Consider the following 13,749-nt stretch of genomic DNA (forward strand, 5'->3'; position numbering starts at 1 on the left):
GCTTGGGGCCTGCTTTGAAAAAAATGCAAACAACAGAAAGCAAACTTGTGGTTGTCTGAAATATTTCATGTGAATTATAATATGCAAGGGGATGAAACCAACTGAGAGGCAGTAATCATTCTAACTTGTCATGATTTGAGACACAGATGTAAAATGATGCTGTGCACCTTCCCGGTCACCTGTTGTCACTGCATTGCAGACAAAAGCAGAAAGCAGCAGAATTTGAATGGTAGTGGTAAGTTTGTCCAAGTCATGATGGGGATTATCTGTGAGAATGAAATAATCATGGGACTGAAGCAAATTGTATAAATAAAAGGAATTCAGTGTATAAAAATTAAATTTACTCTGGATCAACTTCTAAGTAATATTTACTCGCTTTCAAGACAACTTACATGTTTGCATTAAAAATTAATTATACAAATTAGGCATGCCAGTTTTTTCCTCACTGAAATTTAATTCTCATCACTTTTTGGTGAAAAAATACCCATACTGTGTATTACCTCCACTTTTCACAAGAGGATTACAAGGTTTTTGGACGTATTTTGTCAAAGTCGTTGGCGTTTCCCATCACATCAAATGACTGACACTGAGAGCCACATTGTTAGGAAACACTCTCCATTCACAATTTGCCACCAATTGGAACATGTCATGAAGTTGAAGTTGATACAATACATTTTCCCACTTTTCCAACAAGCCCACATGGTGACTATCAATTGTTAGCAATTTAAGACATCTGTCTCTTTACAACATAGGACATTTGGGAGGACCCACTGTGCCAAAGGCTACAAAGTTTGTATTCTACTTTCAAAGTTGAGGCTAGGAAGCCAGGCTAACTAGATCAGACTAGCTGATTATTCACTAACTTCATTTTTAACACTTTCTGAGTCATAGGCAGCTCACACATACACATATGAACAAGTCCAACTGAAATCACATTTAGTCATGTGTTTTCAGTCTACAATAATGTCTCTATATATGTAAATATATAACAGGAAGATAAAATGGGGAAATGCTTCTTCTTGTCTCAGCTGCCTGGAGAGGGGTCTGTGTGTGTCGGACAGAGTGCTGGTGTTACACTGTAAGAAACATGAAACAAAGTCAATAAACTTGCACTGTAATAACAGGTTATGGGCAGACAGTGAGTTATTTGCAGTAATTTTGAAGAGTAAGGACCACACCCACATCTGACCAGACCAAAGCGACACTGACATTTGTTTCCATGTTGTTCAATGTGCTACAGCTGAGCAGCTAATTAGCTATCTAGCCTGCAAGCTGATGTCAACATTGCTTTTTCCTTTGGTGGATATTTGTTTGGTTGCTCATTCAACAAGCTAAGGTGTGGTAAAGTGTCAGTGGCTCTTGATATATGTAGTAGGATGCTGTCTGGCTCAGTGTGACCTTATGAAGATATTCTTAGCCACTCAAAAACAAAAATTCAAGCCTCCTAGAGAACACTAATGCAGGGGGTGATGCCGCTGCAAAAAAAATAAGTAAAACTTACACAGCTTATTTTCAGCAATAACAATTTTGACCAAGAACAACATACACATAAGTACACTCGAGAAAACAAACTGGGAGGACACTGATTGACTTAATTTTACTTACAGTTTTCCTTCTGGCTCAGATCTGTCAAACATCTTTTTCTTTTCTCCTCTGTCCTACGAACAGGCTTGTTGAATACCTGTGAAGTGCCTCCTCTCCCTCCTGAGCTGAATGGATTTTTTATTAGTTTGAAGAGCAGTGCTTCCCCCTTTGGCAATAACATGCTTAATGCTCTCGAGGGTGAAATGATACCTTCCTCCAAGTCCCCTCTTAGCCACATAATAAGAACACTAAAAGCACTGTTAATGATTGATTCTGTGCTACTTTTCTTGGCCACAAATGATGCATGCAGTGATGCACCTTCAATTAGTTCTAAGTTGGCTCATTTTGGTTTCAATTTTTGAGCTGAAATCTCACAAAAAATCCAGGAGTTGCAGGAAGGGAAATGTTTGCATTTAGTTAATGCATTGTACATTTTAGCACAATGGATGCCACAAATGAGACTGTGTACCGTGACAGGTTTCTCAGCATAGCTAGATTCTCAAGAGGAAAAAGGACAGATTCATCACAGAGTAAGACGAGCAGAGAGTTTGTTGTATCCTGCCCTGCACTTTGTCCGACATATTTCATTATTAATTTAGTTGGACCCAGCAACCCTTTCTACAATGGCTCGAGGGCACAGTGTACCTCTGCAGGGGAAGTCAGGGGGAATCAAGTGGAACATTAGTGAGGCTGTGAGAGTGTGTGTGTGTTACCTACAGTAATGTGTACCCAACAGGGATTGAGTGCTCAGGTCATTGGAAAGTTTTTATTGCAATTTGTGCTCTGCATGTGTGTGTAGGACTGTCAGAGAGCTAATTAGAACTCAAGACCCAATAACTACCATATCTGTATTCATAACCATATTCCTGATAAAAAGTTTCATTGTCTACAGCTCTCAAACCATTCAGTTATGTCCTAGTTTTTCTTCCCCTGACTCTAACATGACAGACCAGCTGGTAGTGCTCGAAGGTCCTGGGAGGTCAGAGGTCAACACACACAGGTGCAGCTCTCTGTTCGTGTTTGGCACGACCTAAGATTGCATTGTGACAGTAAACAGTGTCCTTTTGTCCTGTGATATCCCTGTTGGGAAGAGGGACTTGGCTGCCCGTCAGTGTCTGCTCAGCTGTGATTACACACAGCACATATAAGTAAAACATACACATAGTGCACACATACGGGCAAGATTAGTTCACAGTGTGAGGTGTGAGTGAGGTGAACAATTTTGGAAAAAAATTCTCTTTTTGATTTTTTGACAAATCCTCACCAAAACGATGTAACACACATTCCCTGCACTGAAAATAAGCTTTTAAGACATTAAAGGGGTGGCCTAGTAACACACCTGGTGCCACGTATCAAGGCTGAGCCCTTATAACAGTGGCCTGGGTTTAAATCTAGCCCAGGCCCTTTGCTGCATGTCATCTCTCCCTGCCTTCCTCCTTTCCTGCCTCTCTTAAGTGACATTATCATAATGAAGCAGAATTTTTTAAAAAGAAAAAACTATACAACATTAAGACATTCTCAGAACCAAATTCAAGAGAGAAAGCACAAAAGACAAGGAAAAAGTAATGATGTTAAAAGCAGGAGAGTTAGGAGGAAAACAGCCATGGGAGATCCTGTAGGAGAGTGACAAAATAAAAGAGCAGACAGGATGTGGTGTTAGGTATGAGAGAGTGATGAGGAGGAAGAGAGGCAGAGAGAGTGATGAAAAAAAGAGAATAAAGGGGATGTGACAGAAGGTATTCATCCCTGGGCATCTGTAAACTAGGCGATCCTGAGCTCTGTCACATCAGTTCGCAGAGACACACTCTTTATTAGCTCAGACACCAGGACAGCTCCTGTCTGCACACAACACACACACACATGCATGTGCGCGTGCACACACACATACATACACATATCCTTGCTGCAGACCTGTAGGCATTCCTGGACTTCCCACAACCTAATGGATTAGGAGCTGGCCGCTGGGAAACAAAATGTCTCACCTACTCCCCCAGTCACTTTATGCAGAATTGTTCTTGTAGCTTCAGCGGGCTACATGACTCTCACCTCAAAGCACACTCTGTGACAGGGCTGTTCATTGGAGTCCATTGAAATGAAAAATGACTCTCAATGATGTTATATACCCAATAGTAAGTATTGATCATACTAACACTAAGTCTTAATTTGTGTAACAACACAAATGCTGAAAAAAATATTTCCTTCACACATTAAATGTTCATATTCATATTCTGAGCACATGAATACTGTTTGTCGTGCTTGTACCTTTTTGATATCTCTGCTGCTCGTGAGCACATGCATTCAGAAATCCCTTTATTAGTTTAGAGAAATAATAAAGAACAATTAAAACTACTAATTCAGAGAGTACTATCTATGGAGAAGTAGAAGTATTTTCCATGTATTTTTAAGGAATACTTTAACAGCAAGTGCCAGCATACTGTAGTTATCAGGTGAATGGACTTGTAGCAAGCATGTAGTAAGAGTAAGCAGAACAATGACGACTACACCAAAGGGTGTGTTGGATATATATTGTAATTGTCATGCAAATGTAGCAGCAGATACAAGTGAACTAGTTCACTTTTCTCTTTGAATAAAGTTTTCACTTTATTCACCCTACCTGGTTAGTTGAGTGCATGCTCCATCATTTTTCACATTTTCAACATAGTGAGAGCAGTGGCATTTCACACCCAGGCCTTCACTGGTGTCCTACCTGAATTAAACCACCTCTAAATGCTGTCATGGCTACAGAAACCATCAACAACATACAGAAACACAGTATAACAGAACTTTGCACAGACAGACAGACATGTAGCCAGAATAAATGCCATTACCAAAGCAATGCTCTAAAAATCCAATGAACACAGTTCAATAGGTCTCCAAACACTGCAGCCACAGCTGCTCCACACACATCATCTGCAGCAGACACATCAATATTAACTAATACAATGACAAAGACGTAAACAATAAAATATAGGTAAAATGCATTTTACTCACCGAAACTGCTGATTATTTATATTGTACAAATAAAAAAACTGCATCTGCCGAGTGGACATTCTTAGCCCTAACGTGAATTGAAACTTATGTGAGAAATACGACTGGGCAGACTCGAGTTCCAGCATTAGCCTCCATGGTGATAGAAAAGGACTTATTGTTGGAACTGAGACACACAGATCACCTCTACAACAGAGTCACTGAACTCTTCCTCCTCCAGCCATTGTAGGTTGAAAAAACAGCTATCAAATCTGTACTAACATGTTTTAGCTTGTGCTAGTAGCTATAGATGTGGTTTGCTAGCTCTGAACATCCAATGAAAATAACATAGAAATGTTGTCATTAGCGAAGGCCTGCTAGGTGCCAACAGGTGCCTCTCTGGCCCTGACAGCCCACCACTGGGTGAAAGTTGATTAAAACTTTAAGGACAGATTAAATAAAAATCTTAACAGATTTGAGAAATTATGATGTATACCCCTTGTATTAAGATATAAAAATTAAGGTTATGGATTTGCAGTTGTGTCTGCAACCAAGACACTGTAAACTGTAAATATCCTGCAAATTTGTGTGCAGCTTGTGCTAGAGCTGAAAATCGTCTAAATACAGCTTCAGGGACATTCTGACAACACTGGTGTCAGTGTACCTGCTACCTGCATCATTTTAGAAATTATGACTGATAAGTATGTTTGCTGGATATTTCTTTTTTGATTTTACATTTAATGTAGAAATTTGGTGATTGTTTGGTTTGATGTAAAACTTGGCTACCAGCTGCATATCACTGTCCATCAAAGTCTTGATAACAGCTTGATCTGTAAAAGTTTGGCAGCTTGGCTGTCAGCTGAATGGCAATAAAAGCAGTTAGCAAGAAAGAGGTGCAGATGTCTTTTGAGGTCACCAATATTGACATGAAAGTACAGGCCTGTTGGCTGGGAGGGGAACTGCTAGGGGGTAGTGATGATGAGGAGCAACAATTCTTACTCTCCTGTCTGTGAATCAGCGTAACAGATGCTTCCAGAGTTATTATTCTTCTGAGAAACCTTTTCACCATTTTGTAATGACGGTGGCCTCAATCCAGTTAGTTTCCAAAGACTCATCACAAAATACTTCACATGCAATATGTTCACGCTCAAGCACATCAGTTCAGGGAAATTGAATATTGTTGTCGAGTATTCAGAATTTGCAGTTCCTATCCTGTTTGCAATCAGGTATTATTTTGAAGGAGTGAAAGCATGGATGCCCAGTGTTCACAGACAACAGCCGTCTAGTTTTTATTCTCTGAATGAAATCATACAGTGAAATCAGAAATCTTGTGTTTATTCAGCCTTATTGATTTATGTGTGGGATACAAAGATGCACATAAACAGTTAAACTGATCAAGACTTTAAATGGGACATGAGCCCAATTTGCAAAACACTGTGTGCGGATGTGAAAACACTCAATTATACCTCTGCACCTCCTCCATATAGTTCCAAGTTGCTCATCAGCTCCGCATTGAAACACTTGCTGTGGCTGCTGCTTCACAGGAACCTATCCCAGCAGGCTTCGCACTTGTAACACAAACACACACCCACTCACACCCGAGGATTTGAAAGAATTTGTTTTTGTGGAGAGAATCTCATTTGCTCTGCAAACCCTGCAACATTATCTCTCTCTGAAAGCTTTTTGTGCTCCAATATTTAAAGAGGCATAAGGGGAAACACAGGCAATTCATTTCATCCTTTTGTACTGACTCTGAGCTTTGTCAAATTCAGACAACAGCTTCTTTTCATATCACATTGAGTAATTGTTTGCTGTGTGTTTGATTGTGTTGCCATGAGCATGCTTGCACATGAGTCATTTGCAAAATGTTGTGCTGCTCCCAACTGGGGCAAAAAGTGAGCCCATCTGCACATCCCTGAAGTAAAGCGAAACAAGCTCTTGCAAGTTTTGTGCTGTTGCCGCTGCTTAGGGTGCAATGACACACACAAACTGACAGAGAGAGAGTGTGTGAGTGTGACAGAGAGAGTGAGGGATGGGGGGCCTACAGCCTTGTGCAAAAGTTCACACATGATTAATTTAATCAAGCAGTGAGCAGATGGTGATCTCTGTTTTCCTCCTCTCCTCTCAGGTATGAATAATGTGTTTTATGGTTCACACCTGGACAAGTCCAGTCTGTACTTACAGTATAACCACAGAGACGGAGCGAGACTAAGACACAAATGAAACCAGAACTTAGACTTGTAAGCCATTTTTAGATGTGGCTTTTTCACTTTGCTGCCTTCATCTATCTGTTAAAACCACAGATTTCTGGCATTCAAACTTGGGTCTGGAAATGCCCTGCATTGGATTTATTCAAACATGACAACACTGTGGAGTATTGTCTGTTCTCTCACAAGCTGTCTCTCTAAAGGATTTCAGAAAAATAGAGTATTTCAACATTTTGGGAAATACACCCACTTGCTTTCCATCCTTGGGCAAGAAAAGAGGATCAATATAACTAACCTGATGTCTGTGTGTGAAGTACGGAGCTGGAGAAAGGACATGTTCAGTTTAGCTTAGCATAAAGACTGAAGGCTGTGTGAAACAGTTTCCTTGCTTCTGCAAAAAATAGCAGTACCACTAAAGCTTGCTGTGTTTGTTGCACCCATACTTAAAGAAAACTGCAAAAAATGACAATTTGTGGTTCTAGGAGAAAGTTCAGGCTTTAACCATTTCTAGGTGAACAAGAAATGCGTGTGGTGACTGTTCAGCATCCTGGAATGTTGTAGAGACAAAAACTTACGCTCACTTTCACTGCATCTAACAATCTGCTCTTTATCCAGACATGGATAAGCTATTATTTGTCAAGAATGACCAATAACTCCTTGTAAAACTACAACCATTTAAATGTATGTAAATGTAAATGTAATAGTTAAAAGACCATATTAACTGGTGCATGTCAGTGTTCTAAAACAACTAGTAGTTGGTTATCATTTTATAAAAATTCTAATTTAGGCTAAAAAGGCAACTAAATTTGTATCCCACAGCTAAAGTCGCATTCACGTCATATCATTTAAACTGTAACTGCAACAGCCAAGCAGGAAAAAGCCTCTTTGTAATCCTGAGTCAGAGATATAAGGAAACACTATCTCCCACTTGGTGAAAAGAACTACAGACATGTTAACAAAGTATTGGCAGAATGGCAACAAATGCTCCACTGTTGGAAGTTTTGTAGACACAAGACAGTGTTTGTTTGTGGTTAGTTTCACTTGGTAATGAAATGCTATGCAGCACAACAACAGTAGCTAATTTAGGCGGTTTATCTGGTGTGTCTACAAGGTTAGCACTAGTGCTAGCCACCTTGAAATAATGTGTGAACATTCCCAAGTTGGAGTGTATAAATCGCAAATACTCTGCTGACACTGCGAGAATTCACTGAACCATGGCAACATTACACCTGTTTACATCCCCCAAAGGCGCCTGCAATCATAGGGGTTGTAGAGCCAAATTGAAGTGAGACAAAGAGCAATAATAGGGGTTACAAAGTCAATTAATTTTAACATTTTTCAGGGTCCAATATCAATATATTTTGACAGGCACAGAATAGCCCATCAACATAGTTCTCATATTGCTTTTATAAGCAGATATTTTTACCTGTCTGAAAATCTATAGAAACCTTCAAAATCAACAAATTAAAATTGTACCCATGGTGAGACAGGGTCTGATTTTTTTATTCTTTCTTTGCATCCTCAGGGGAAATAAATGAATAAACTGTACACACATTTTTGTACAACATAAAACTGGCACATTTACTTTCTTATGTGGTTTCTTAAACAGATTTTTCTGTGCATAAGAAATGATGATGCATGAACACTAAACTATATTTTATTTAACCTTGTGCTTTTGTAGCCTTTTTGTTGACACATTCAGTCCACACTAGAGCTGCACTGGAGATGTTACTAAATCTGACCCACTCAAGACTTTTCTAGAAAAGTGACACAGGACCCTCTTCAAATGTGAGACCAACATATAAAATTAAACCACATTCAGGTAAAGAAGTGCCTGACAGGGGTTATTCAGCTGCTGAGTTTCCCAAAAGAGGAGAAAAGAGAAGTACACCACAGCCCTGAATTTAATCAGTATTTTCTTTGTGCAAGTTGAATTATCAAAATTTGTACTCCCTTTGTACACCTCATTGTTTACAGAGCAGTATAATGCAGTGTGTTTTCCCGTTTTGTTCTTTCTTTCCGTTGCCTCTCCAACACAAAACTTGACAGGTTGCAGATTAAAGATCAGGGAGACAGATTCCATTATCAAGCCATTTCTTTCCTTTACCACACTAACAACCTTTTAAAACCATCAGCCATCACTTTATTCCCATCTTGCTGTCTTCATATTATGATGTCCTCCACAAATGACTGTCATTCCTTCTGCCTGCCTGCCTGTCTCTCTCACCATACAGTGTGTGTGTGAGAAAGAGAGAGAGTGTGTGAGAGGACAATCGATTGCTTCCCTCTGCAACTCGGCCAAAAACATTATCCATCATGGTTCTCAGGAGATATAATGCACATATGCCTGAACACATCTTTAACCACATTTGGGAAGAAGAGAGACACTTGCTCAAAAAAAAATAGGACACTGTTCACTCACACACAGCCACAGGGAGCATACATGATGGAAGGGTAATCTATGTCTTGATCACAGCTTGACTGCAGACTGGACTCTCCAAGTCACTTCACTTCCAAAAATCAATACAAATTGAATGGGTCTTTCTGTAAGTCCATATGGCTCTCTGCTGTAACAGACGGCTCCATTGCTCTACTAATTACATTACAGCAATAGTGATAAGCTTTCATCATCTCATGCAAGCAGATGAATGGCATAATGTGACTGCTATAAAAGGCATTTCCTGGAAGTAAAAAAAAGGAGATTTTCTTATCAGGCACTAATAGTATAAAGTTCCTCAATGTCCCTCTGTTTGATTTGTTCATTCTACTGAGAAAAAAAAACCTGCATCTTTTTCAATGTGAGACGAAAGAGTGATAACTGCAAAACATGAGGTATATGGCTAAAACAAAATGGCTTTTGAAAGCTATTTCCTTTAATTTACTGTAATATAGCCCCATGTTTACATCTTCATGTACTGAAGCTGTAGAACACAGACAGGATCACTCAGTGTAATATCAATTAACAAAACAGTAAGAGAGTAAAACTAATTAACATGATGGGACAGCTGAGGTTAATAAAAAAAAAACAGTGTGCTTACAGATGGTCCTTATTTAATGAAATTTTGCTTCTTGGACCAGAAGAATTTGTTGCAACTTCTCAATTTGTTGCTTTGACTAAAAGGGTACACCAACCTCTATAATATATATATATATATATTTTTTTTAAGTGCCTACAGCTGTGTAAATGGCATTCATGCATGACTGCACTCAGTACTGCAGGTCACAGCTGAACCTGCAAGATCTTTCCAAAGGTTTCAATAATATAATTAAATGGATGGCACTTACTCAGAGCTTTCCTACCTTCGCAGGATGAAGTGCTGTACAGTGCCTCTCTTTCACTCACATACTTGCTCCTGATGGCCTGGCCAGTCCCGGTTTCAGTGTATACTCAAGGATACTCTGACATGTGACCACAAACACTGTGATTTATGGATGTCATGTGCTTCCTCCAGAGCCATAGCTGTCCTTGTTAAACACTGTCTGTTTGTTCATGTGTGTCTGATATTGGTTATCACAGTTTCCATTTTGTTTCCAAAAATATGGCTTTTGTTTGTTTTGTTTCCATTTTGATTTGCCCCTACAAATTAGTGAGTGACAATTCATCATTTAACACGATACTCCAGGAAATATGTCTATTTATTAGTTGCATGTATAAATTGACTCACAAAAACTTATACAGTTGTGTTTTTGAATTGCTGAATAAATCAGAGATGTGGGTGGTGATTCAGGGGCTTGGAACCAAACTAAGAAAAACTACAAAAACTAAGTTTGAAAAGGTTGTAAAAATACACTTCCATTTAACAATCCTGAGTTTAGAAGTTAATAAATACAGATTTTTGTCAAGTCATGCATCCAACTGCAGTAAAGTTGAGTGTGCATGTAATATGTTCAGAGGATGATGGCAGGTGACAAAAACTGTTCTGGGAAGAAAAGAATCCTCCTCTGTGACCTCTTACACACTACCTCTGGTTGAAATGAATAAATATATTCATAACTTATGCAACTGCATTACTTACCCAGAACAATTCTGTCTGGCATCTCTTACATGAAATATACATCAGCATGAGCTGATATGCAGCTGTTTAATATATACAACAAAACAGATTATAATGTTTTTTCCCCTCCAAACAAGACATTTGCATTTGCAGCAGCCTGTTTGCTCTAACGGCACAATATGCTTGACTTGTGGGAACATAATCAGTGGAAAAGAAGGGCATGCATGTTCTCTAAAACAGTAGACCCTGGAGACATTGGGAAGGGAAACCTGTTACTGGTGTTTCAGGGAGCCAATTAGTACATAGCAGGAGAGTACCAGCTTTGCTGTAAAGAGAGAGGAGGTGAGAAAATAGAAGGAATGAAATTAATTCAAACCTGTCAGTTCAATACAAACTCCATTATATTAGGTCTCTGTATAAGAGCAAAGAGTTAAGGTGTCAGATCTAATGAAGTGGAACTTACTCAAAATAGAAACATTTGAACACACCATTGCATCCAAATCACACTGAGGTTTCGCAGTGTTGGCTAATTTACTTTCCACACCATGCTGATTAAAATGCAATGGTAACCTCTGTAAAGTGGAAATAGCAAAACAGGGACAACAGCAACAACAAAGGCAAAAAGCAACAAAGACAGCTGGGAGAATGTCAGGGTTTAGAGGCTGTTTGACTGTCAAGAATCCTTTGCAAAGCTCAACCAGCTGAGCCCCTGAAACAAGTCAGACTGAAAGAGCTGACCACAAAGCACTGGCACATTTATTGCATGTTCACAACGGCAGCAACCAGAGGAGATGGAGATGCTCCTTCACAAGGCAATGCAACCCGTGAAATTATTACAACTCTGTGTTTGATTCTGAGTAGGTTTTAGATACCTCAGACCCAACTGACTGACTTTATTTCTCAAATGTAACCGATAACAAATTTAGTGTTGACTTCTATGGTGGTACCCAACCTAGGGTCAGATGGCAGGAAATCAGGGGAAAGAGAGAGATGGACAGTGACATGATGCTATAAAGGTCACAAAACATTACTCAAGGGATGCTGCAGTTCATGGTCAGTGCCTTAAACTCCTAGGCCACCAGGGTGCCCCTAGTTTTACCTTCTTAGGCCCACAAAAACAGTTCATTAAAACATGAACAATTTAACAATCTGAGAAGACAACAACATATTTTTGATTGAACTGCTTGCAACTCATATGCATTTTATGCTTTCACATTAAGTGTGACACTGCATAGGACAAATCTAATTTTGTCAGTGGATTGCTACTAATTTTCCAACAGGTTTGGCAGCCAAGTTGAACTTAATAGAATTTTGACCCCAAATGCTTACCTCCACAACAACACTTTATAATTCTTGTGCTGAATTTTCAGAGGAAAAGAGGCACAGTTACTTTTATGCATCTCTGAAATGTTACTCTCAAAACTGTCATGCAGAACCAGGACTTGGTTAAACAAGATTAATGTCTGGGACACACTGCCTATGCTGTGTTGCCAGTCATAGAATATTGTGGTTTTTATTTGGGCGACCATTTTAACAGATTAGAGCAGTCACACAGCCCGTGAGAGAGGTGTCTTAAGCCTCGCAGCTGCAGCACATAATATAGAGTTTTGGCATCTTGCCTATTTTCCCATCAAAAATAGACAAGGGAAAGATCTCGATAGTCACATTGACTTGATACCTGCAACACATAAACTGACGCCTTTCACTCACTGAAGGTGAGGGGCAGTGGTTTTCTGGTGTACTCTGTCTCTCTCTAGTGTATCTCTAATTCTCTCTCTCATTCTGTCTCTCTCTCTCTCTCTTTGTCTGTCACTCTCCCTCTCATTCTGAACATGTATACAATTGCATATTGAATTTAAAATAAAATAAAATTTTCTATTATTGATGGCCATTATCAAATTCAAATTCAATATAGAAAGATGGGGCTGGCAGCAGCAGCTCAGCAGCAGACACACTGCTGGTGTGGACACACAAGCATGCAAGCCTCAGCAGTTCAGCAAGGTGGCCATCACACAGACACAAGGCAGTCAGTGTGTCTCAGGTGCATGTGTCTACAGTCATACTAGCATATCTGTGAGACTACTTTGACACACTAACACGTGTAAGGAGCTATCAGGAAATATCACCATGTTAACATAATAACAGGAACAATACTAATATGTTGGTGTTTAGGGATTATATTTACTTTAAATTTCATGGCAGTCAATCCAATAGTTGCTGATATATTTCGGTCTGAACAAAGTAGATGACTAACTGATTCACACTGACAATAAATGACTGTTCATATTCTGATGTAATATGTAGTGTGCTTAGTAAGATAGATAATGCTTTGCAAAGCAAAGCTCAGTGCAGTCTCAGAAAGTACAGTATGTAAGCTTGTTTGAAATGTTTTCTGTGAAATGGGTAATATCCACCCAGTGACACAGGGAAGTAGACATTGCTTAGCTGTAACAGTTCTTCAGTGTTTGGTTTCAAATTGACCTACTGTTTTAAGCTTTTGATATAATCACTTTGCATGTGAAGAGTTGGCAGTGATGCCAGTGAGTTACAAATACAATAATAACAATAACAATAAAAATATACTGCACATTAATGAGACTGAAGCCAACCTGACCTTTTGTCCTAAGAACCTGCCAAACTACATTTCTGCTTTAAGAATTCAGCTGTGTTTTCAAACTACACCACATGTCCTGGTTTGTTAAGCCCACAATGAGCTTATTCCTGGTTGGTTTCCACATCATAAGGGCACTAATTTAGTAAAATAAGCTCCAGCATGAGATGAAAATTATCATATGGATGCCTAACCAAAGGACATAAGTAACTACTAGCTAACTAAGGTTTTTCTGTCAAAAAATTGTCCAAGAGCTGTTTCTATGATTTGTGCAGCCTGAGTGTAACCAGAAACAAACTGGCAGCATTTCAGACCTACTTGGATGAATTAAGCTTATATACCATTTCTTGGATATTATTTTCTGTGGCAGAATGCATGTTGAGGA

The 13,749-nt window shown here is 39.2% G+C and overlaps 1 protein-coding gene across 1 annotated transcript in view; it reads right to left on the reverse strand.

Moving 5' to 3' along the window:
• The window catches only part of LOC108902326 (polypeptide N-acetylgalactosaminyltransferase 18), a 146,101-nt gene that overhangs the window by 69,495 nt on the left and 62,857 nt on the right, over positions 1–13,749 (reverse strand). The window lies entirely within an intron of this gene.

Source organism: Lates calcarifer, linkage group LG10, assembly GCF_001640805.2.
Source record: "Lates calcarifer isolate ASB-BC8 linkage group LG10, TLL_Latcal_v3, whole genome shotgun sequence".
NCBI classification, from domain to species: domain Eukaryota; kingdom Metazoa; phylum Chordata; class Actinopteri; family Centropomidae; genus Lates; species Lates calcarifer.